The following is a 26,056-nucleotide window of genomic DNA, read 5'->3' on the forward strand; positions in this document are numbered from 1 at the left end:
ACGAGCAGCCGTATTCGGTTGTTTGCAGATAACGCTGTCGTTTATCGGGTAATAAAGTCATCAGAAGATAAAAACAAACTTCAAAACGATTTAGAAAAGATATCTGAATGGTGCGAAAAGTGGCAGATGACCCCAAATAACGAATAGTGTGAGGTCATCCACATGAGTGCTAAAAGGAACTCGTTAAACTTCGGTTACACGATAAATCACTCTAATCTAAAAGCCGTAAATTCAACTAAATACCTAGGTATTACAATTACGAACAACTTAAATTGGAAGGAACACACAGAAAATGTTGGGGGGAAGGCTAACCAAAGACCGCGTTTTATTGGCAGAAGACTTGGAAAATGTAACAGGCCTACCGAGGAGACTGCCTACACTACGCTTGTCCGTCCTGTATTAGAATACTGCTTCGCGGTGTGGGATCCTTACCACATACGACTGACGGAGTACATCGAAATAGTTCAGAGAAAGGCAGCACGTTTTCTATTACCTCTAAATATAGGAGAGAGTGTCACAGAAATTATGCAGGATTTGGACTGAAAATGATCAAAAGAAAGGCATTTTTCGTTGCGACGGAATCTTCTCACGAAATTCCAATCACCAACTTTCTCCTCCGAATGCGAAAATATTTATTTGACACCGACATACATAGGGCGGAACGATCTCCGCCATAAAATAAGGGAAATCATAGCTCGTACGGAAAGATATAGGTGTTCATTCTTTCCGCGCGCTGTACGAGATCTTAATAATAGAGAATTGTGAAAGTGGTTCGATGAACCCTCTGCCAGGCACTTGAATGTGATTTGCAGAGTATCCATGTGGAGTAGAGATCTTTCGTCCCAGACTCGATTCAGCACTTCGTTAATTAGCCGCTTTGCCAATGTAATCATCAAAATTTTACTGTAGTGTTATACAGGGTGAGTCACCTAACGTTACCGCTGGTTATATTTCGTAAACCACATCAAATACTGACGAATCGATTCCACAGACCGAACGTGAGGAGAGGGGCTAGTGTAATTGGTTAATACAAACCATAAAAAAATGCACGGAAGTATGTTTTTTAACACAAACCTACGTTTTTTTAAATGGAACCCCGTTAGTTTTGTTAGCACATCTGAACATATAAACAAATAAGTAATCAGTGCCGTTTGTTGCATTGTAAAATGTTAATTACATCCGGAGATATTGTAACTTAAAGTTGACGCTTGAGTACCACTCCCCCGATGTTCGATCGTATGTATCGGAGAGCACCGAATTACGTAGGGATCCAAAGGGAACGGTGATGGACCTTATGTACAGAAGAGACTGGAACAGCACATTACGTCCACATGCTAACACCTTTTTATTGGTCTTTTTCACTGACGCACATGTACATTACCATGAGGGGTACAGACGTTCAGAATTATTGAAAAGCTAAAATCCGAAGTGAATGAGGTAAAAAGAGAATGCTGAATGTGTGTATCTCATCGCTTTATTTAAATGGCTGCAGAACTTTCAGAACCTATGGTCTCAAGTATCAGATCATCTTATAATTAAACTCTCAATGAAAAAGTCAAGAGAAGCCACCGCTAAGTATGAATTATTTAAATATGGAAGCATTTCATTATTATACACATTCCTAAAGTTATTGCGTATGAACTGGTCAGGAGACGATATACGTGAGCGACAGACTACGGTAGTTGTCACCATAAGTTCAAAAAAATAAGGCGTTAAAAAATTTGGCAAATACCGAGGATTAAGCTTAATGAATTCGGCGTGTAAAATTTTTTGCCAACTTTATCCTAAATAAATTGCAACGACACTACGGAACTGTTATGTGAGAGAAGCAAATTGGCTTTCGAAAATAAGTGACATGTTGCGATGGCTTTCATTGAAATTGATAATACGAGAACATAGAGAATTTAATCTAGAAACACATGTTACTTTCGTCGACTTCAAAAAAGCTTTTAAGAAAAATCGCAGATGGTCATGTTCCCCAATAGCTTATCGAATATACATAATAAACTTACAGAAAAAAAAGGATTTTCATCAAGAAAGAAAACAGATCATCAGAACGGGGCGAAACCCTTGCTTGAGTATGATACCATTGTTCTTCTGTAATAAATTATGCAAGAACGGAGACAAAAGTCACATCGCTTCATTTATCTTCAGCGTTCTGTACACAATTTACAGATTATATGCAAGAAACACAACACCGACATCTACACCGATGAGAACGGAATCTATGGCCTTCAGTACAAAGTAACATCTGTCTGAAAAATAAAATTTTGCAAAGAATGAAAACATTAATTTATTTAGGCAATAAACTGTTCTTTCTGGAAGAAACAGAGTTAGCAGAAAAGTCTCCATTTATGTTAAAATAATGTTAGTCATTAGTCATCTAAGAAAACCTTCCCTAGGTCAGAAGCATACCAGAACACGCCTTTGTATGACCTCAACAAGACTTACGTTATGGCGACAAAGCCTGGACAGTATAAGCAAAAACTAAAGATTTTGGGATGAGATAACTGAGACGAACAGCTTGCTACACCAAATAGGACCACCAAAAGAATGAAGATGAGTTGAGGGAACTTGAACTGGAACACGTCAGACATTTTATACTACAGAAACAAATGTAAAAAACATCTACAACGATTGAGTTCAAAAAGGATTTTAAAAAATCGGGGCTACAGCCTCCCCCCCCCCGTCCCCTCTATCGCAATCGGTGTAAATTCGTTAGCTCGCGTAATGGAAAGATGGCAGGAGAACTTCATGACGAGACCGTAACAGGCCAGGAGTCCTAACCCTCTGCAGGAAGAAGATGAAGAAGAAGAAGAAGAAGAAGAAGAAGAAGAGAAAAACAGTAGTGGAAGCGCTGAGGAGAAGGAATAGGCCAAGAAAAAACTATTAGCACAAAGACCAGAAAGATTAATCATGAGTGCTATATTAATAATGACAATAAAGTCGATATTACAAAAGATGTGGGCACGAACGTTTTCATTATGCTATAATCGTCCGTTCCTGTTGTGCCCGTAACACTTGCAGTCGCCCTTTATTGATAAATTTGTGTAACCATTTGGAAGAATTACGTAACCTTGCTGTGGCACTCAGGTATATTAAAATTGCATGGAAATTGTAGGGGGGAAGTCGTTGCACAAAACGGCCCACAGCGAGCAAAGTGCTAAAGCCTTTTCGTGATGACATTAAATGGGAGCCATTGCCGTTCTGATTCATTCCGCCGATAGCTGCCGAAGCGGCAAAGATAGCAGACCTCGATAAGTACCGCGATTTCTGTATCGGTTGTCGATAACGCCGGTCCACCCTCGCAACTGCGGCTCGTACGCGACCAGCTGTACACTTCACGCTTGACAGCTCTTCTCTGATCGCATCAAGGTTCAGTCGTATATAGCGGACGGTATTAAACAGAGAGGCATTTTAAGACATCCCCGAGACTAACATTCTAGGGAGAACTTAATTAACGTATAGAACTGCTCGTGAAAACATCTGTAGGAAAATGCTCTGTGACTTCGACTGGGCTAATCGATTTTGATCAAACTTCTCGCAAATTAACGATACAATTCAAGGCTGCGAAACAATTTCACACTAGTATTTATGCATTTTTAGAAGAATAATCATGTGTTTAACATGATCTGAATAGGGCCATTACGCGTTCCCTTACATCGGAGCAGGGATTCACACATAGATTACCTTCATTACATGAAAGTTTCTTAAGAAATAACAATTTTACTATGACAAATAGTATGAAAATGTTAATATTGGCAGTATTTGTGTTACTGCAGTTTCTTCCACTAATAATAATAATAATAATATTAATATTAATAATAATAATAATGACTGTGGCAGATATAAAAAAATTTACAGCTGTGCAAGACTGACGTTTTCTTATATAGAGAATTCTGGGGAAAGGAAACTTGTGGAGACTGCACCAACTAAAAATACTGGAGAAAGAAGATTTGACTGGAGAGAAGGATGTACAGAGATAGCAGTTTACAAAGAGAAAACCCTGCCAAATAATGTTTCTGTCGGAGAAATCGCAGTACAAATATGTATTTAGATCTTGCGTCATGAAACTGACAGGGCATAAATGTTAGAGAAAATGCTAAATACACTGAATAAGCATTAATTGTAACTAATGTATACGATGTACACAAATAAAGGAAGCCATAAAAATAGTGTGGAAACAGATGGTCTGTTTAGTTGTGTGGAAGACATTTACACTTCATCTAAAAATCTTTGACCTACCCACTGTATGGAGAGTGTATCAGTGTAAATAGCTAAAGACGACACACGTAAAAGTTTGCAAAGACAGACACTAGAACTTTCCACTAAAAGTGCGATGACGATTCCCCAGTAACGTCAGTGCGAAATACGATGGTTTGAACTTAAATAGTGGCAACTATTTATTCACAACAGATCAAAATATTTACATGTTTGCATCTGTTACTGTCCTCCAAAGTAGTCAACAGCGTTGTGTAGAACCCATTGCCAGCGATGTGGAAGGCGTAGTATACCGTTAGCAGAGCCTGTTCTGTTTGATGGTGCGAATGGAGCAGTCTACTGCCTATCGAATCTCTGGAACAGTTTTGAAGCGAATGCCACGAAGTGGATCCTTCATCTTCGGAATCAGATCAAAGTCACTAGGACTTAAGTCCGGAGAGAATGGTGGATGGTACAGTACTTCCCAGTCGCATCGACGGAACAGAGCAGCCACCGAGCGAGGTGGCGCAGTGGTTAGCACACTGGACTCGCATTCGAGAGGACGACGGTTCAATCCCACGTCAGGCCATCCTGATTTAGGTTTTCCGTGATTTCCCTAAATCGCTCCAGGCAAATGCCGGGATGGTTCCTCTGAAAGGGCACGACCGACTTCCTTCCCTGTCCTTCCCTAATCCGATGAGACCGATGACCTCGCTGTTTGGTCTCTTCCCCCAAAACCAACCAACCAACCGGAACAGAGCTGCGCCCGCACATTGTCATGTAAAATGATGGGTGGGTTATGCAGAAAGTGTCGCCGCTTCTTTCGCAAAGCTGGTCGCAGGTGATGCACCAAAAACGAACAGCAATACTGTGCATTGACGGTCTGGCGTGGAGGAACGTAATGCGTTAGGATAACACCATCAAAGTCGTACACGAGAATCACCATAACTTTCACCATACTGGGGCTCTGACGATCTTTCGACATTCGCGGCAACCCATAATGACGCCATTCGTTGGATTGGCGTTTCAGTTTTGGCTTCGTGGCATTCGCTTCAGAACTGTTCCAGAGATTCTACAGGCAGTAGACCGTTCCATTCGCACCATCAACAGAACATGCTCTGCTAACGGCATACAACGCCTTCCACATCACTGGTAAGAAGTGGTTCTACACAATTCTGGTGACTATTTTGAAGGTCAGTAACAGGGGCAAACATGTAAATCTTTTGTATCGGTTGTGAATAAATAGCTGTCACTATTTCAGTTTCAACCCTCATATTTTCCTAATTAGTACCTTGGTATTTTCGTACCACGTACGAAACATTATCCACATTAGTACCTCGGCCTCCAAGATCACCTTACTATTCCAGATTTTTCTATATGGGGTCATGAAACCTTTTTATTGACTTATTGGTTTTCGCAACGTGCCATTAAGTCATCCAAACACAGGAAATGTTATATTACAATTGGTTTTGCAGTTCAGGGTGGCATTATTTTAAGCCATACCCAGGCTTGACGTAACATACGATTAAGAAAGGACTCATTCGACATAAAACAAGTTTTACAATCAGAGTATACTAAAACGAGTAAAAAAGACTACTGTGGTAGTATACTACAAAAATACCACTCCCAACACAAGAAGAAATGATAAATCGTGTCATAAGTAACGTAAGCAGCATTACCGTTTATGCAATTTGTAGGCCCGTGGTCCAGGGGTAGCGACTTTGCTTCATAATCAAAACGTCTTCGGTCCCAGGTTCGAAACCCGCCGCTATTTAAGTTTCGATTAATAGTCAGCATTGGCGGCCGAAGACTTCCGGCATAATAAGTCACCCTCATTCTGCCAAAGGCCTTGTCAAAGGCGGCAGAGGTGCAGAAAGATGTTCAGGACACTGTCTTGCCCTAGGGGTGGGAAACTGCCCCTAAAGGCGGAGGAATGAGCAATAATCAACGGCATGAGGCTGCAGAAGGCAATGGAAACCACTCCATTAAAGACACGTAACGTGTATCAACAGGACATGTGGCCTGTGATTGAAGAAGTGTCATGATGATCTCTCCATTGGCAAAAGATTTCGGAATAGTCCCACATGCGGATCTCCGGGAGGGGCCTGCCAAGGGTAGGTTACCATGAGAAAAAGATTGAATAATCAACGAAAGGATAACGTTCTACAAGTCGGGGAGTGGAATGTCAGAAGCTTGAACGTGGTAGGGAAACTAGAACATCTAAAAATGCCTCTAAGTGCAATGGCTCGATCTAGATATAGTAGGCGTCAGTGAAGTGAAGTGGAAAGAAGGCAAGGATTTCTGGTCAGATGAATATAGGGTAATATCAACAGCAGCAGAAAATGGTGTACCGGGAGTAGAATTCGTCATGAATAGGAAGGTAGGGCAGAGAGCGTGTTGCTGTGAACCGTTCAGTCACAGGGTTGTTCTCATGAGAATCGACAGAAAACCAACAGCGAGAACGATAGTTCAGGTATAGATGCCAACGTCTCAAGCTGAGGATAAACAGAGTGTATGAGGATATCGAAAGGGTGATGCAGTATGTAAAACGGGATGGGGGACTGGAAATCATTTGTACTGGAACGAGGTGAAGGAAAGATTACAGGGGAATGTGGGCTTGGCACAAGGAATGAGAGAGGAGAAAGACTAATTGAGTTCTCTAAAAAGTTTTAGCTAGTAATGGAGAATACTCGCTCAAGAATCACAAGACGAGGAGGTAAACTTGGAAAAAACCGGGTGATACGGGAAGATTTCAGTTAGATTACATCATGGTCAGTCAGAGTTCCGAAATCAGATAATGGATAGTAAGCCGTACCCAGGAGAAGATACGGATTCAGATCACAATATAGCAGTGATGAAGAGTAGGCTGAAGTTTAAGACAGTAGCCAGGAAGAATCAATACGCAAAGACGTGGGATGTGGAAGTATTAAGGAATGACGAGATACGGTTGAACTTCTCTAAGGCTATAGATATAGCAATAAGGAATAGCTCAGTAGGCAGTACAGTTGAAAAAGGGCTATCACTGAAGTTGGGAAGGAAAACACAGGTACAAAGAAGGTAACTGCGAAGAAATCATGGGTAACCGAAGACGGAAGTACAAAAATGATCCGGGAACCTCAGGAATACAGAGAGTCACTGACGAATGAAATAAATAGGAAGTGCAGGGAAGCTAAGACGAAATGACTGCAGGAAATGTGTGAAGACATCAAAAAAGAAATGATTATCGGAACGACAGACTCAGCATACTGTAAATTCAAAACAACCTACATTAATCGTGGAACGGGAATTCCACTGTTAAATGCAGAGGAGAGAGCGGATAGGTGGAAAGAATACATTGAAAGCCTCTACGAGGAGGAAGATTCGTCTGTGTTCATTTAGAAGAGGTAGGGGATCCAGTATTAGAATCAGAATTTAAAAGATCGTTGGAGGACTTAAGATCAAATGAGGCAGAAGGGTTAGATAACATCCCATCAGAATTTCTAAAATCATTGGGGGGATGTGGCAACAAAACGAGTATTCACATTGGTGTGTAGGATGTATGAGTCTGTCGACATACCATCTGACTTTCGGAAAAGCGTCATCCACACGATTCCGAAGACGGCAAGAGCTGACAAGTGTGAGAACTATCGCACAATCAGCTTAACAGCTCATGCATCCAAGTTGCTTGCAAGAATAATATTCAGAATAATGGGAAAGAAAATTGAAGATACGCTAGATGACGATCAATTTGGACTTGAAGAACGGTAAAGGCACGAAAGAGTCAATTCTGACGTCGCAGTTAATCATGGAAGCAAGACTAAAGAAAAATCAAGACACGTTCATAGGATTTGTCGACCTGGAAAAAGCCTTCGATAATGTGAAATGGTGCTAGATTTTCGAAATTCCGAAAAAAATAGGGGTAACCTATAGGGAAACACGGGTCATATACAATATGTACAACAGCCAAGAGGGAATAATAAGAGTGAACGACCGAGAACGAAGTGCTCGTATTAAAAAGGGTGTCAGACAAGGATGATGACTTTCGCCCCTATTTTTCAGACTGTACATCGAGGAAGCAATGATGGTAATAAAAGAAAGTTTCAGAAGTGGAATTAAAATTCTAGGTGAAAGGATATCGATGATACGATTCGCTGATGACATTGCTATCCTGAGCGAAAGTGAAGAACTACACGATCTGCTCAACGGAATGATCAGTCTTATGAGTACAGAGTATGGATTGAGAGTAAATCGAAGAAAGACGAAGGTAATGAGAAGTAGTAGAAATGAGAACAGCGAGAAACTTAATATCAGAATTGATGGTCACGGAGTAGATGAAGTTTAGGTATTCTGCTACCTAGGCAGTAAAATAACCAATGACGGATGGGACAAGGAGGACATCAAAAGCAGACTAACAATGGCAAGAGGGGCATTCCTGGCCAAGAGATGCCTACTAATGTCAAATATCGGCCTTAATTTGAGGAAGAAATTTCTGAGAATGTGTGTCTGGAGTACAGCATTGTATGGTAGTGAACCATGGACTGTGAGAACACCAGAACAGAAGAGAATCTATGCATTTGAGATGTGGTATAGACGAATGTTGAAAATCAGGCGGTGTGGTAAGGTGAGGAATGAAGAGGTTCTGCGCAGAATCGGAGAGGAATGGATTATGTGGAAAACATTGATAAGGAGAAGGTACACGATGACAGCACATCTTTTAAGACACGAGGGAATGACTTCCATGCTACTAGTGGGAATTGTAGAGTGCAAAAACTGTGGAGGAAGACAGAGATTGGAATATATCCAGCAAGTAATTGAGGACGTAGTTTGCAAGTACCCGATAAGTCACACAAATCTGAAGGCTGTAAATTCAACTAAATACTTAGGAATTACCGTTACAAATAACCTAAATAGGAACGATCACATAGATAATGTTGTGGATAGAGCAAACCAAAGGCTGCGATTAAGTGGCAGAACACTTAGAAGTAGCAACAGAACTACTAAAGAGACTGCTTAGACTATACTTGTCCGCCCTGTTCTGGAGTATTGCTGTGCGGTGTGGGATCCGCATCAGGTGGAACTGACGGATGAGACTGGAAAAGTTCAAAGAAGGTCAGCTCGTTTTGTATTACCGCGAAATAGGGGAGATAGTGCCACAGACATGACACTTGTATTGGAGTGGCAATCATTAAAACAAAAATGTTTTTCGTTGTGACGGGATCTTCTCATGATATTCCATTCATAATTTTTTTCTCCGTTTGCGAAAACATGCTGTTGGCAACCACCTACATCGGGAGAAATGATAATCGCGATAAAATAAGAGAAATCAGGGCTCGCACAGAAAATGTAAGAGCTCGTTTTTCTCGCACGCCGTTCGAGGGTGGAACGGTAAAGAGACAGCTTGAAGGTGGTTCACTGAACAATCTTCCAGGCACTTAATTGTGAATAGCAAAGTAATCACGTAGATGTAGATGTACTGCGGGATGAAGAGGTTAACGGAGGAGAGGAATTCGTGGCGGGCTGCATCAAACCAGTCAGAAGGCCGATGACAAAAGAGCACCAACAAATCTTCTCAAGAATTACGGGGTTCATCGGGAGTGATTACAATAATTTTTAACTTATTGCAGGAACTAGTGCAGCATCGCATCGAAATGGAAGACACGTGGATCTCATCCTTTAAGGGTTACGAGGTTGCAATAAATTGTAAAATGTGAAATGTGAAATGATGAAATAGTACTGTATTTCATCTTGCAATGAATTTAAATTGTGCTCAACTAGATTGGGACGTTACTGAAAAGCTTACATGTAAAACGTAGGGTGACCCAGAAGTTCGTTAACTTTTGAAATATCAATTCTCACAGAATATTGTAGGTAGAGATCTAGAAATAGACACACATACTTGAAACATGAGATTTATTGGGGCCAAAAAAATCGCACAAAATTACCAACAGTTGGCACTTAATGTGATGCTAAAGCAAAATTAGCATAAGAATTGATTTTTAGCAAGGGCGATGGTCGTTACAACAAGTACTCAACATGTCGGCCGTCATTCATCAACAATAGCTGTAGCTAAGAGACAATGTTGTGCATAGCACTCTACAGCATATCGTTGTGGAGTGTAACGCGATCCTGCATGAAAGTCTTACCTTCCAGCAGGTGTGTATCAGCCAGACTAGCGATGATGCGATTCTGTAACATATCGGTGTAACTTGCGCCCGTCACACTGACAGTTGGAATAGAAGCACGCCGCATTTCCACACAGAAAAAGAGTCCGATCATGACTGACGCGGTAAATGCACACCACACTATGACTTTATCCTCATGCAATGGGGTTTCTACCACAGGTCTTTGATTTTCGGCAGCCCGAATGCCGCAGTTGTGGGTGTTGACAGACCCTCGGAGTGTGAAATGGCCTTCGTCGGTGCACAGCACAACAGACAACCGATCATCGTCTTCCCCCATTTTGTAATGTGCCCACACCTCAAATGCTCCCCGCGCTACAAAATCGGTGGCTAATAGTTCATTACAGATAATTTTACACATGATTCTCGTGTGTCGCCACTATCGTATTGATATGTAGTGCCATCTTTTGGCCAGTTTTTGCACTCGTTTTGATTCAATAAAACCCCATGTCATTTCAGGCATGTGTGTCAGATTTTTACTTCCCTACCTACATTATTCCGTGAACGGGTGCGTTTTAAGATGTTATCGGGCTTCTGGGTCACTCTGTACATTTGTACTAAATTGTACAATAATTCATACCGAAGACAGAATTGATACGTAACAACAGTTTCGCAATTATCTTGCAAAAGTTTCCTTTGCGGATGCTTGTTTATTTGGAACTGTTTGCTTCATTTGCCGAATAACTGTAGATGTGTTAGTTCAGATATAATATTACAAACCGTATTATGTTTGAATACGACAGAGTAAACACGTAAAAAATCGTCAGTGTATTGGCTGGTAAACGCAAAGTACCTGACCCTGAAACAGTTCTCCAAAGTAGGGGCTCGTTTAGTGTCAGTGAAAAATGATCTGCATGTACGTAGGTCAATTGTCTGCAGGATACTTTGCAGTTGTGTAGTGGCTCATACTGGTCAGGCAGTCAGAACTTTGTGTGTCACGTCAGCGCTGAAAACGATTATAGTAACCAAGCAACTTGACACCTGCGGAACATTGGCTATCTTATTAGATATAAGCACATGACGATTTTCGCTTTCGCCTCCAAGTACTGGAACAGTGTTATAAGGGAACCCGTCTAAATTAAAGTGATGCATGCATTTATGAACGTGAGCCGATGGTTTTCTTTCGTGTGTTGCCAGGAATCCGGAATCTTGCTTTCACTAGTGAAAGAGCTTATATTGGAAGAGTTTACTCCCTCGCGTTTCCAATTCGTGCTCTAAACCGCACTGAATGGACCTTTTTAATCACCAGCTTCTGTCACTTCGTACCAGTAACTTACATTCATCGTTTTAAATGAGAATCGCATAAAACGTAGTGAATGTAAGAATTTTTTCTGATTGGCAGAATAGTTCATTTTCTCTCTCTAACGCAAAGAAAAAAGGAATATAGACTCAAATGGACAGTGATATATTTCGGGTAAGTTTGAGTAGCTATTTATACTTTACCAGCAAGCAGTGAACACTTTGAGTCTGGAAGCTTTGGTAGCGCCGGCTCTTGCGCAGCGGTGGCAGCGAACAGAGTGGGGGCGGTCTGTCCTTGTGGAAGCTGATACTTTACATAAACCCAACTTTCAAACCCGTAAAGTAAAGGCCAACTTCCGCCGGAGCCAACTTGTAAGTCAAGTCAAAGACGAGTGATTAACAAGAATTCCCTTAATCAATAAATCATTAAACTTGTACAAATTGAGGCAACAGGAGACTGCGGAGAATCTAAAATTTCCTCTCATTCTCCTTTTTTACATCGGAGGCTATTCACAGACCGAGAAACTTAGCGGCTGATTTTTTCTGAATTTATGAGCCTAAGTAGGAACGTTCCTCTTTAATCCGATGTAGAGTCATTTCTATGGCTGAGTGGTTAATAAGGCAAAGATATGGGAGGCAAATAAAGCTGTTTTGTCCACGGAGTGCCGTTAATAACCAAAGAAAATGAACATATAATTCTTTGAGTATTAGTACCAAAAAATCTGCTAATTTAAATACTTTCATACTGTAACATTATGGAAACAAGGGCGCAAAGAGTGTTGATTTCACGTTTCACTGTAAAACTCTGTGGAAATAGCAAAGCATTCTTGCTGCTATAAATATCATCAGAAAATATAATTATTTCCCGTTTGTCGCTCGCTGTTTTTATTATCTCAAACAGAACGGTTTCTGGCAGTGTCGTCCAGCTCCAGATAATTTCTCGTCGATTCACAGTAATCAGTCTTAACAGAACACTATCAGTTTCACTGTCACCTACTGATAGTGTTGCGTTGAGAGTGGATATTCTGTCCCTAAGAGAAATTATCAAGATGGGAGGCACTGCCAAAAACTGGCCAGTTTGAGAAGAAAAATAGTGAGCGGCGGATACAAATAAGGGTGGTGGATAACTCCTTGCTAACAAATATGTCCAGTTCTGATTAATTAAATTATTTGTCACTTACTAACATTTAGTTTTCACGACTATTATTAGTCGGTTTGGAACTTGTAGCGTATTATTCTTTGAGGCAACAAAGGTTCTAAATTTTACGATTCAGTTTTCTCAGTTGTCATATTTCAGTCCGTCATATTACTTGACGGAAAGAATATAATTCAATATTTGGAAAATACTGCTTTCAGTGCTTTTTTAATAAACTCCTACATCTTATCTCCAGATTTTCCATGGCTCGCAGTTACTTCACGAAGTCGAAATGTTCTTTACATTACCCGCCTTATTGCTCAAACATTTTTAAATATGGTACCCTCAAGTTCATTTATGTATATTTTATCCGAAATCCTGTCTTCACAGAAGTAAATTTTATTAGTAATGTTTTTCTACTTTTCTTTCGAGACGGAATACATGTATTCCTTTGTAGAATCTGGTCACTCTACACTGGAAGATTTCTGTTTGCAATTACTTGCCGCTTCCATTTGCTTCAATAAACCGTCTTATATCCAAGTAACCAATAGTTTTTTTGAAAGTAGATGATGCAACTGAGACCATTTTTGGATTTTCTGTTTGCTTATAAAGAGCTGAATCGCTCATAAACTGGGTCACATCTTGCGGAGCATATCATTAGCTTAGAAATATTTCGCGTTAGAAGAGGGAAAGAAGATTTCGTCAACATCGATGTCTTAGAAGACGGGGCAGGAGCTGCGCTAGCGGAACGACAGGAAGGGAAATGGACCTCACTACTGTACAAAGATACCTTCCCGCCATTTGCCTAACGCGATCTGGGGAAACAAAGGAAAACCTGAGACTCGATGGTCTGGAAGGGACCGAAACCGCTATCCTCTCAAATTTGGGGGAAAAAAACTGGCACTGCGTTTGCGGGGTACGGTGATTGATTTATTGTCAGGTATTATTTTTTTGTTTTTCACACAATCGCTTTTTATGATACAATCATAAAACGTGTGTCGCCCTATGGACACCTGTCCATCAAACTGCCAACCATTGCATTTCAACCGAAAACTGGTATGACTGTATCATGAAACAGTGATTGTGCCAAAAAATAAATAAATCCTTTGAAATACCAGTGCAGTCCCTTATCACTGCACTACGTTATTCGTCCGACTAAGTTACGCTAATTACAGAAACAGCAACGACACTGAGACTGTTCTCCTTTCCCAGTTCCCGTTCAGATCTTGTGTTAAGGACGATCGTATTTTTGACCGTTGACTATTTTTTCATTCATACACGAGTCGCCTCTCAGTGTTGCACTGCATGCGTCATGGGCACACCCTCGTGACTACGACCACGAACAAGCACCTCTTGATGTCCTCACTTCAGCTCGTCTCGAAAAATGCGTCAGCATTCCCCTCTTACGCAACCAAGAGTATGGACGACGTTAAATGCATGCTCTGCAGGTCTTGGCACTTTTGCTTGTAAGAGTATTACATTGTGAACGTGTTTTGTAACGTGAGAGGGTGTTATAGTTTTCCCTTATTGTTGTTAATCCCTTCTCTGAGACCTCTAAGTAATCTTTCGTTGCACAGTCTGCATTTCTGATGAAGCATATTATAGCTGAGTTTTTGAATAGAAGTATATAAATAATATTTTTCATATCCTTGGGGAACTTGTTACACAGTTTCATTACCTGATAGAAAACACTGTTTTGTATGTTTTGTTAGTTTTTCCTTCGTAATTACAATTCCAAACAGCCTCTTGTGGCTTGATTTTGTATAGAAGTATTAGTGAAACATTTATTAATATTTACCCCTATATGCACAACGGATTGGTAAAGCAAAAGTGCCCAGTTTCTTAAATAGTTCTTCACAATAAGCCCGACTAAAACTGTCAGTTATTATTCTTACCGCTCTCTTTGTCATTTGGAAAACTGTGTCCATGTTCTGTGCATCTCAACCCTCAACAGGATCCTATGCCTCAGAAATGAGTTTACGTGGGAATAGCGTCTCACCGAATAAATTGGCTGTGACGAATTGATGGTAGAACCGTAAACCATGCTGATGACATTCTTTTACCAGAATCTTAGTGTATTCATTCCGTGTAAATCGAAAATCACTATTTATTACTAAAAACTTTGTTTTGAATACACAGTCTACAGTTTCATCATGTACGTTAAATGTGACAGGATAGTTTCCTTCCTTCTTGTTCAAGTGCATGTTGTTTGTTTTCATTATGTTGAACGGTAAATTACTGCGCACTGTCAAACTGTAAACATTCTTAAGGGTTCCACTTGCATGTTCTGTTAGGAGCTAATGCTTTTTTTTTTTTTTTTTTTAATCAGTGAGTATGATGTTGCTGTCATCAGCCGTTTATATCGTATTATACTATCTGCAATGTCACTCATATGTATTAAGAACAGAAATGGACGCAATACACCACCTCATCACATACTTACGTAGACATAACGTGCTTAAGGAAAAGTACCACAACAGTGCTACAGGATATCCGGAAGACATTAATCTCGTTACTAGTACTAGAGAGAGTCGTAATAAGCCCACAAACCCACATCTCCTTTTAAGGAGGAGAAGTGTTTGTGTGTGTTTTTGTGTATGCTGGGTACTTCACGTACGATAGAAGTGCTTTTTCTGGAGCTGCATACAGGCAGAATCTCACAGTCTGATGGTGCTGCGCCCCATGTTTCTCGGACCTTGTGCCTGGTAATGTTAACAGTGTGTGTCCTGCATCGTCTATACTCCTTTATTGTTGTATACAGTGAAAGCTAGCTGCGTTTATTTTACTTTGAGGTACGATGTATTCGAGCTTGTTTGTGGAGACTTCCAGGCAGGTTAAGGAACAGTTGTCATGAATTTCAGTTTAAAGTTTTACAACAACTAACTTTCCGAATGAGAAACGCTGTCGAATGTTCCATCAACTATCAAATAGCCAACTGCCGTCGTGGTAACACGGCTTCCGTCAGATCACCGAAGTTAAGAGCTGTCGGGCTGAGCTAGCACTTGGATGGGTGACCACCTGGTCTGCCGAGTGCTGTTGCCGAGCGGAGTGCACTCAGCCTTTGTGAGGCAAACTGAGGGGCTACTTGATTGAGAAGTAGCGGCTCCGGTCTCGTAAACTGACATACGGCCGGGAGAGCGGTGTGCTGACCACAAGCCCCTCCATATCCGCATCCAGTGACGCCTGTTGTCTGAGGATGACACGGCGGCCAGTCGGTACCGTTGGGCCTTTCAAGGTCTGGCCGGACGGAGAGTAAGTATCAAATGCAGTTTCAGTTCATCATACGTTTAATTGTATTTTAGGCTCAGCAGTGAATGAATAAAATGCAACTGCTCACTTCAAAGTAATTCGATCCGCCTTTCACGAATTATCCCTAAAAAGTATACGTGGTTGCAGTATATATAAATTGCAAGTCTATAAGCTCGTACACGACTGAATATAAAATACAGTTCCTTACGAGGCTGTCAAATAATCTCTCGAAGAACTGTGCTGCACATGATTACTGTACATACTGCACATAGTGTCGTGATCTTAGAAAAGCTTAATATCCTACTGGCCATTAAAATTGCTACACCAAGAAGAAATGCAGATGATTAACGGGTATTCATTGGACAAATATATTATACTAGAACTGATATGTCATTACATTTTCACGCAGTTTGGGTGCATAGATCCTGAGAAATCAGTACCCAGAACAACCACCTCTGGCCGTAATAACGGCCATGATACGCCTGGGCATTGAGTCAGAGCTTGGATGGCGTGTACAGGTACAGTTGCCCATGCAGCTTCAACACGATACCACAGTTCATCAAGAGTAGTGACTGGCATATTGTGACGAGCCAGTTGCTCGGCCAGCATTGAACAGAGGTTTTCAATTGGTGAGAGATCTGGAGAATCTGCTGGCCAGGGCAACAGTCGAACATTTTCTGTATCCAGAAAGGCCCATAGAGGACCTGCAACATGCGGTGGTGCATTATCCTGCTGAAATGTAGGGTTTCGCAGGGATCGAGTGAAGGGTGGAGCCACGGGTCGAAACACATCTTAAATGTAACGTCCACTGTTCAAAGATCCGTCAATGCTTATAAGAGGTGAGCGACACGTGTAACCAATGCCACCCCATACAATCACGCCGGGTGATACGCCAGTATGGCGGTGACTAATACACGCTTCCAATGTGCGTTCACCACAATGTCGCCAAACACTGATGCGACCATCATAATGCTGTAAACAGAACTGGACTCATCCGAAAAAATGACGTTTTGCCATTCGTGCACCCAGATTCGTCGTTGAGTACACCATCGCAGGCGCTACTGTCTGTGATGCAGCGTCAGGGGTAACCGCAGCCATGGTCTCCGAGCTGACAGTGCATGCTGCTGCTAACGTTGTCGAACTGTTCGTGCAGATAGTTATTGTCTTGCAAACGTCCCCATCTGTTGACTCAGCGTTCGAGACGTGGCTGCACGATCCGTTACAGCCATGCGGATAAGATGCCTGTAATCTCGACTGCTAGTGAGACGAGGCCATTGATATCCAGCACTGCGTTCCGTATTACCCTCCTGAACCCAACGATTCCGTATTCTGCTTACAGTCGTTGGATCTCGACCAACGGAAGCAGCAATGTCGCGATATGATAAACCGCAATCGCGATAGGCTACAATCCGACCTTTATCAAAGTCGGGAACTTGATGGGACGCATTTCTCCTCCTTATACGAGGCATCACAACAACTCCGGTCAACTACTGTTTGTGTATGAGAAATCGGTTGGAAGCTTTCCTCATGTCAGCACGTTGTAGGTGTCGCCAATGGTGCCAACCTTGTGTGAATGCTCTGAAAAGCTAATCATTTGCATACCACAACATCATGTTCCTGTCGGTTAAATTTGGCGGATGTAGCACGTCATCTTTGTGGTGTAACAATTTTAATGGCCAGTAGTGTAAATTTTATTACGTTTCAGATTATAGCAAGGCAAATGACTGTGTTTCGTATGTAAGACAACTCGCCTGCGTATAGACAGAATCCAACTGGATACTATTCACTCCATCGAGACTGGTCGATCACGTCAAAAAGTGGTACACTTGACACGCCGCCAATGGGGCCGAGGGTCGAGGTGAACGAAATAATAGCAAACTTTACAACGCTAGTAATGGAAGAAACCCGAGTACGATTTAGAGGCTTAATTAAGCAATAAGGCGATCAGATGTCGGGGGAAGCGTCCAAGGGACTGTTTCAAAAAGAGATCGAAGAGGGCCGTAAGCAACATGAGTGAGTTCTACATCTACATCTACATCTACATTTATACTCCGCAAGCCACCCAAAGGTGTGTGGCGGAGGGCATTTTACGTGCCACTGTCATTACCTTCCTTTCCTGTTCCAGTCGCGTATGGTTCGCGGGAAGAACGACTGTCTGAAAGCCTCCGTGCGCGCTCTAATCTCTCTAATTTTACATTCGTGATCTCATCGGGAGGTATAAGTAGGGGGAAGCAATATATTCGATACCTCATCCAGAAACGCACCCTATCGAAACCTGGCGAGCAATCTACACCGCGATGCAGAGCGCCTCTCTTGCAGAGTCTGCCACTTGAGTTTATTAAACATCTCCGTAACGCTATCACGGTTACCAAATATCCCTGTGACGAAACGCGCCGCTCTTCTTTGGATCTTCTCTATCTCCTCCGTCAAACCGATCTGGTACGGATCCCACACTGATGAGCAATACTCAAGTATAGGTCGAACGAGAGTTTTGTAAGCCACCTCCTTTGTTGATGGACTACATTTTCTAAGCACTCTCCAAATGAATCTCAACCTGGTACCCGCCTTACCAACAATTAATTTTATATGATCATTCCACTTCAAATCGTTCCGCACGCATACTCCCAGATATTTTACAGAAGTAACTGCTACCAGCGTTTTTTCCGCTATCATATAATCATACAATAAAGGATCCTTCTTTCTATGTAATCGCAATACATTACATTTGTCTATGTTAAGGGACAGTTGCCACTCCCTGCACCAAGTGCCTATCCGCTGCAGATCTTCCTGCATTTCGCTACAATTTTCTAATGCTGCAACTTCTCTGTATACTACAGCATCATCCGCGAAAAGCCGCATGGAACTTCCGACACTATCTACTAGGTCATTTATATATATTGTGAAAAGCAATGGTCCCATAACACTCCCCTGTGGCACGCCAGAGGTTACTTTAACGTCTGTAGACGTCTCTCCATTGATAACAACATGCTGTGTTCTGTTTGCTAAAAACTCTTCAATCCAGCCACACAGCTGGTCTGATATTCCGTAGGCTCTTACTTTGTTTATCAGGCGACAGTGCGGAACTGTATCGAACGCCTTCCGGAAGTCAAGAAAAATAGCATCTACCTGGGAGCCTGTATCTAATATTTTCTGGGTCTCATGAACAAATAAAGCGAGTTGGGTCTCACACGATCGCTGTTTCCGGAATCCATGTTGATTCCTACATAGTAGATTCTGGGTTTCCAAAAAGGACATGATACTCGAGCAAAAAACATGTTCTAAAATTCTACAACAGATCGACGTCAGAGATATAGGTCTATAGTTTTGCGCAACTGCTCGACGACCCTTCTTGAAGACTGGGACTACCTGCTCTTTTCCAATCATTTGGAACCCTCTGTTCCTCTAGAGACTTGCGGTACACGGCTGTTAGAAGGGGGGCAAGTTCTTTCGCGTACTCCGTGTAGAATCGAATTGGTATCCCGTCAGGTCCAGTGGACTTTCCTCTATTGAGTGATTCCAGTTGCTTTTCTATTCCTTGGACACTTATTTCGATGTCAGCCATTTTTTCGTTTGTGCGAGGATTTAGAGAAGGAACTGCAGTGCGGTCTTCCTCTGTGAAACAGCTTTGGAAAAAGGTGTTTCGTATTTCAGCTTTACGCGTGTCATCCTCTGTTTCAATGCAATCATCATCCCGGAGTGTCTGGATATGCTGTTTCGAGCCACTTACTGATTTAACGTAAGACCAGAACTTCCTAGGATTTTCTGTCAAATCGGTACATAGAATTTTACTTTCGAATTCACTGAACGCTTCACGCATAGCCCTCCTTACGCTAACTTTGACATCGTTTAGCTTCTGTTTGTCTGAGAGGTTTCGGCTGCGTTTAAACTTTTAGTGAAGCTCTCTTTGCTTTCGCAGTAGTTTCCTAACTTTGTTGTTGTACCACGGTGGGTTTTTCCCGTCCCTCACAGTTTTACTCGGCACGTACCTGTCTGAAACGCATTTTACGATTGCCTTGAACTTTTTCCATAAACACTCAACATTGTCGGTATCGGAACAGAAATTTTCGTTTTGATCTGTTAGGTACTCTGAAATCTGCCTTCTATTACTCTTGCTAAACAGATAAACCTTCCTCCCTTTTTTTATATTCCTATTAACTTCCATATTCAGGGATGCTGCAACGGCCTTATGATCACTGATTCCCTGTTCTGCACTTAAAGAGTCGAAAAGTTCGGGTCTGTTTGTTATCAGTAGGTCCAAGATGTTATCTCCACGAGTCGGTTCTCTGTTTAATTGCTCGAGGTAATTTTCGGATAGTGCACTCAGTATAATGTCACTCGATGCTCTGTCTTTACCACCCGTCCTAAACATCTGAGTGTCCCAGTCTATATCTGGTAAATTGAAATCTCCACCTAAGACTATAACATGCTGCGAAAATTTATGTGAAATGTATTCCAGATTTTATCTCAGTTGTTCTGCCACTAATGCTGCTGAGTCGGGAGGTCGGTAAAAGGAGCCAATTATTAACCTAGCTCGGTTGTTGAGTGTAACCTCCACCCATAATAATTCACAGGAACTATCCACTTCTACTTCACTACAGGATAAACTACTACTAACAGCGACGAACACTCCACCACCGGTTGCATGCAATCTATCCTTTCTAAACACCGTCTGTACCTTTGTAAATCTTTCGGCAGAATTTATCTCTGGCTTAAGCCAGCTTTCTGTACCTATAACGATTTCAGCTTCGGTGCTTTCTATCAGCGCTTGAAGTTCTGGTACTTTACCAACGCAGCTTCGACAGTTGACAATTACAATTCCGATTGCTGCTTGGTCCCCGCATGTCCTGACTTTGCCCCGCATCCGTTGAGGCTGTTGCCCTTTCTGTACTTGCCCAAGGCCATCTAACCTAATAAACCGCCCAGCCCACGCCACACAACCCCTGCTACCCGTGTAGCCGCTTGTTGCGTGTAGTGGACTCCTGACCTATCCAGCGGAACCCGAAACCCCACCACCCTATGGCGCAAGTCGAGGAATCTGCAGCCCACACGGTCGCAGAACCGTCTCAGCCTCTGATTCAGACCCTCCACTCGGCTCTGTACCAAAGGTCCGCAGTCAGTCCTGTCGACGATGCTGCAGATGGTGAGCTCTGCTTTCATCCCGCTAGCGAGACTGGCAGTCTTCACCAAATCAGATAGCCGCCGGAAGCCAGAGAGGATTTCCTCCGATCCATAGCGACACACATCATTGGTGCCGACATGAGCGATCACCTGCAGATGGGTGCATCCTGTACCCTTCATGGCATCCGGAAGGACCCTTTCCACATCTGGAATGACTCCCCCCGGTATGCACACGGAGTGCACATTGGTGTTCTTCCCCTCTCTTGCTGCCATTTCCCTAAGGGGCCCCATTACGCGCCTGACGTTGGAGCTCCCAACTACCAGTAAGCCCACCCTCTGCGACCGCCCGGATCTTGCAGACTGAGGGGCAACCTCTGGAACAGGACAAGCAGCCATGTCAGGCCGAAGATCAGTATCAGCCTGAGACAGAGCCTGAAACCGGTTCGTCAGACAAACTGGAGAGGCCTTCCGTTCAGCCCTCCGGTATGTCTTTCGCCCCCTGCCACACCTTGAGACGACCTCCCACTCTACCACAGATGAGGGATCAGCCTCAATGCGGGCAGCATCCCGGGCAACCACAGTCGTAGTGCGATCGGGGGATGCGTGGGACGAGCTGGCCGTCCCCGACAAACCCCCATCCGGACCCCCACAGTGATGCCCATTGGCAACAGCCTCAAGCTGTGTGACCGAAGCCAACACTGCCTGAAGCTGGGAGCGAAGGGATGCCAACTCAGCCTGCATCCGAACACAGCAGTTGCAGTCCCTATCCATGCTAAAAACTGTTTTTCAAAGAACGTCTGAACTAATCTACAGAGAGCGCAAACAAATGGACAAAATTTAAACGGTTATTAAAATACAAGATTGCCTAGTAAATGCAGTAATGCTGCTACTTGCGCACTGCTGACACTGCTCGGCGGCGGAAGGAGACTAGGCGAATTTACACTATTCAGGTACTAAAACGCGATGCTACAACTTTCAAATACTATAATACGCCCGAAATTTTACGAATTAAACAATGCAAGTACCAAAAACATGCAAAGAAATTAAGAATTAAACTATGTAACAAATGAGTGAGCTAGGAGTATACGACTTGCTGCTGCAGCTGCTTATCCAACGGCGGCAGGGAGCACACTGACTGTGACCAACCGACACTGGCCGTTCAAAACAAAAACAGAAGACAAACGACTACGCGAATTTACACTATTCAGGTACTAAAACGCGATGCTACAACTCTCAAATACTATAATACGCCCGAAATTTATGAATTAAACAATGCAAGTACCAAAACACGTAAAGGAATTAAGAATTAAACTATGTAACAAATGAGTGAGCTAGGAGTATACGACTTGCTGCTGCAGCTGCTTATCCAACGGTGGCAGGAAGATATAAAAGAATCATGTAAGAGTGAGTAGAACCGAGCACCGGGACGGCAGTGATGCTTCGCAGAAGCATTTGAGGGAGTAGTAAACACTTCAGATACGAGAAAACGGTGATACACTCTGATGGTCACACAGTAACTGCAACGTGAGTAGCGTTTTACAATATTCACTGACCATGAGAAAAAGGTTGAATAACCAACGAAAGGATAACGTTCTACGAATCTGGGCGTGGAATGTCAGAAATCTGAAGAAGGTAGGGAAGCCAGAAAACCTGAAAAGGGAAATACTAAGGTTCAGTATAGATGTAGTGGGCGTCAGTGAAGGAAATGGAAAAAAAAGTAAGGATTTCTTGTTAGACGAGTAGGGCATAGAGTGAGTTACTGTCAACAGTTCATTGATAGGGTAGTAATCATCAAAATCGACAGCAAACCAACATTGACAACAATAGCCTACTTCGCAACCAGACGACAAAGAGGTAGAGAAAGTATACGAGGATATTGGATGGGTAATTCAATAAGTCAAGCAAGATGAATGTCTAATAGTCGTGGAGGATTGGAATATGGTTGTAGGGACAGGAGTAGAAGGAAGGGTTACTGGAGAACTTGAGCTTGGTACAAGGAATTCAGTTTTCGTTACTGGAGCCGCTAATTTCCAATCATGTAGCTCCTCTATTGTCCTCACATGGGCTAAGTGCACCGTAATTTCCAATAGCGCTAGGCAGGTCGGACGGTCAGCCATCTAAGAGTTAGCCAAGCCTGACAGCGCTTAAATTCCGTGATCTGAAGGGAACCAGAGTTATCACTGCGACAAGGTCGTTGGCCTCATTAAATCTTTCTACCTTGAGGAAAGTGATACTTGTTGAGTTGGTTGGTATCTCACTACAGTTGTTCCAACCTATGATCTTCGTTTATGAAAGGCAGAAGTATTGATACTGACAAGAGAAGTAAAGAAAGAGGATGTGAAGACTGCAGCAGCCATGAACTAACAAAAATTTGGAAACTGTTATAATGCAAAGTAATGTTAATCAGCTATACTGAAAACTTCAATATAGTGTCGGTGCACTGTAGACACTAATCAGCCATAACATTATGGCCGCCTACGTAATAGCCGATATGTGCATATAAGACACGGATAACAGCGGCGACGTGCCGTGGAATGAGAGTAGTGAGGCCTTGGTAGCTAGCACCACATCTGCAGACACGAGTCACCAAATTCCCGTATATTTCGGGTGGGTGTGCGGTGAGCTCTGACACCATATTCAATCACACCCAAGAGGTGTTCGATCTGGTTCAGATCTGGCGAGTTGGGGGACGAGCACATAAACTAGAACCCTCCATTGTGTTCCTCGAACCACTCCATCACTCTCCCGGCACTGTGACATGGCGCAATATCTTGTTGAAAAATGTCACCGCCGTCATGGAGGGGTGTATGTGGTCTGTGACCGCCATAGAGCCTTGCACCAGCTCGACTGCACCCAAGGATGCCCACGTGAACGTTCCCGGAGCATAATGGAGCCGCCACCAGCTCGTCTCCATCCCGTAGTACAGGGGTCAAGAAGCTGTCCTGGAAGTTGATGGATTCGCACCCTCCCATCGGCAAGATCAAGAAGGTATCGGGATTCATCGGAATACGCAATAGTACTGCATATAACTGTAGTCTCCTTCCCATTTTGGTACACCTCATACTTCCAGTTTCCTTAGAGAGTTAGCTAATGAGCCTGTACTATATTTGTACTGTAAACGATGAAGGTTTAATATAAAAGAGCTGTTGTTAAGACGTAATTGCTTTTCCCGGGGACCACTTCACCTATCCTCGCCACATCTGCACTGTAGAAGTCGGAATGTACGAACTCTACGATGACCGGTGAAACTGGCTGTGATATATCTGGATATAGAGTAGTTCACCGGCAAGGGAGTGACTGCAGTGCGTGGTGACAACGACCCGTCATGTTAACATTTCTAGTTGAGTAAGTGTTCTATTATTTAGCAATTACAGTGGTGGCGTTAGAGCTGGAGAGGTAGTCAAAGGCCTCTGTGACGTTTGCGGCCACGGTCGGCGAAGCGTGCATCAGGCTCAGGCTTGGCGTGTACCCACGGGCGATGGCGGCTGTCAGAGGAACGCTGCGGTCGACACAGTAGCAGAGGCACTGATGCAAGGTGGCAGAGGCTGCCAGCGGGGTACAGCGGAAAGCAGCTTGATGAGCTGCTTCTGCAGCTCGGTGGAAAGCGCACCTGCACACCCGGGATCAACATGCGACCTGCGGCTGCTGACGATGGCGTATGCCCGCACTGAGCAATGGACAACAAATTGCATCCTGTCTGAGGCAGCGAACAGTGACAGTGTTTTCACTCGGGAGGTAGTAGCGGGACAGCTAGGTGGCCCAGACCCGACTTACGGCCCATCAGGTAGGCGGCCGTCAGCAGATGGTATCAACTAGCAGATGTGAAGATGCCACGCCGACAGCATTCAAACTCATGTCTGGCAGCGGCCTGCAACGACTGGCGGCGAAGTCTGATGGTGACTGCGAGCGGACGTAGACCTGTTCTTGACTAGCGCTTTGCCATTTACTATGGTAACTGGGCTTATCGAGTTTCTGAGAGTCTACATTTACATTTTTTATTTTTTTAAGTCAGCTGTCTTCCGAATGGTTTGATACGGCCTGGCACGAATTATTCTCCTGCACCAACCCTTCGTCTCAGAGTTGCACAATTGTGTACTGGCCCAAACTTTGTCTTCCTCTAAAAATATTTTATCCTCTACACCTCCCTCGGCTACAATGCAAATTATTCCCTGTAGCGTTAACAGTTGACCTATCGTCCTGTTCTTTCTTCTCGTCGGTGTTTTCCACATATTCCTTTCCTCTCCGATTCTGCGCAGAACCTCCTCATTAGTTTCGTATCAATCCACCTAGTTTTCAGCATTATTCTGTAGCAACACATATCAAATGCTTCAATTCTCTTCTGTTCCTGTTTTCCCACAGTCCGTGTTTCACAGCCATACAATTCTGTGCTTAGAAATTAATTACTCAGGTTAATACCTATATTTCACAGTAGTAGACTTTTCTTGGGTAGGAATGCATTTTTTCCAGTGCTAGTGTGCTTTTTACGTCCTACTTGCTTCCCCCATCATGGGTTATTTTGCTGCATGGGTAGCAGAATTCCGTAACTTCATCTACTTTGTGATCACCAATTCTGAAGTTAAGTTTCTCGCTATTCTCATTTCTACTGCTTTCCGTTACATTCGCCTTTCTTCGATTTACTCTCAATCCATATTCTGTGCTCAGTAGACTGATCATTTAGATCAACAAATCCTATAACTCTTTTTCAGATTCGCTGAGGATAGCAAAGTCATCAACGAGTCCTATCATTGACATTCTTTCACCGTGGATATTATCCTACTCTTAAAGCTTTCTTTATTTCTGTCATTCCTGCCTCGACGTACAAACTGAACAGGAGGGACGGAAGACTACATCCCTGTCTTACACCCTTTTTAAGTCCGCAGCTCGTGGTCGTATGGTAGCGTTCTCACTTCCCGCGCCCGGGTTCCCGGGTTCGATTCCCTGCGGGGTCAGGGATTTT

Source organism: Schistocerca americana, chromosome 4 (genome assembly GCF_021461395.2).
Source record: "Schistocerca americana isolate TAMUIC-IGC-003095 chromosome 4, iqSchAmer2.1, whole genome shotgun sequence".
Lineage (NCBI taxonomy): Eukaryota > Metazoa > Arthropoda > Insecta > Orthoptera > Acrididae > Schistocerca > Schistocerca americana.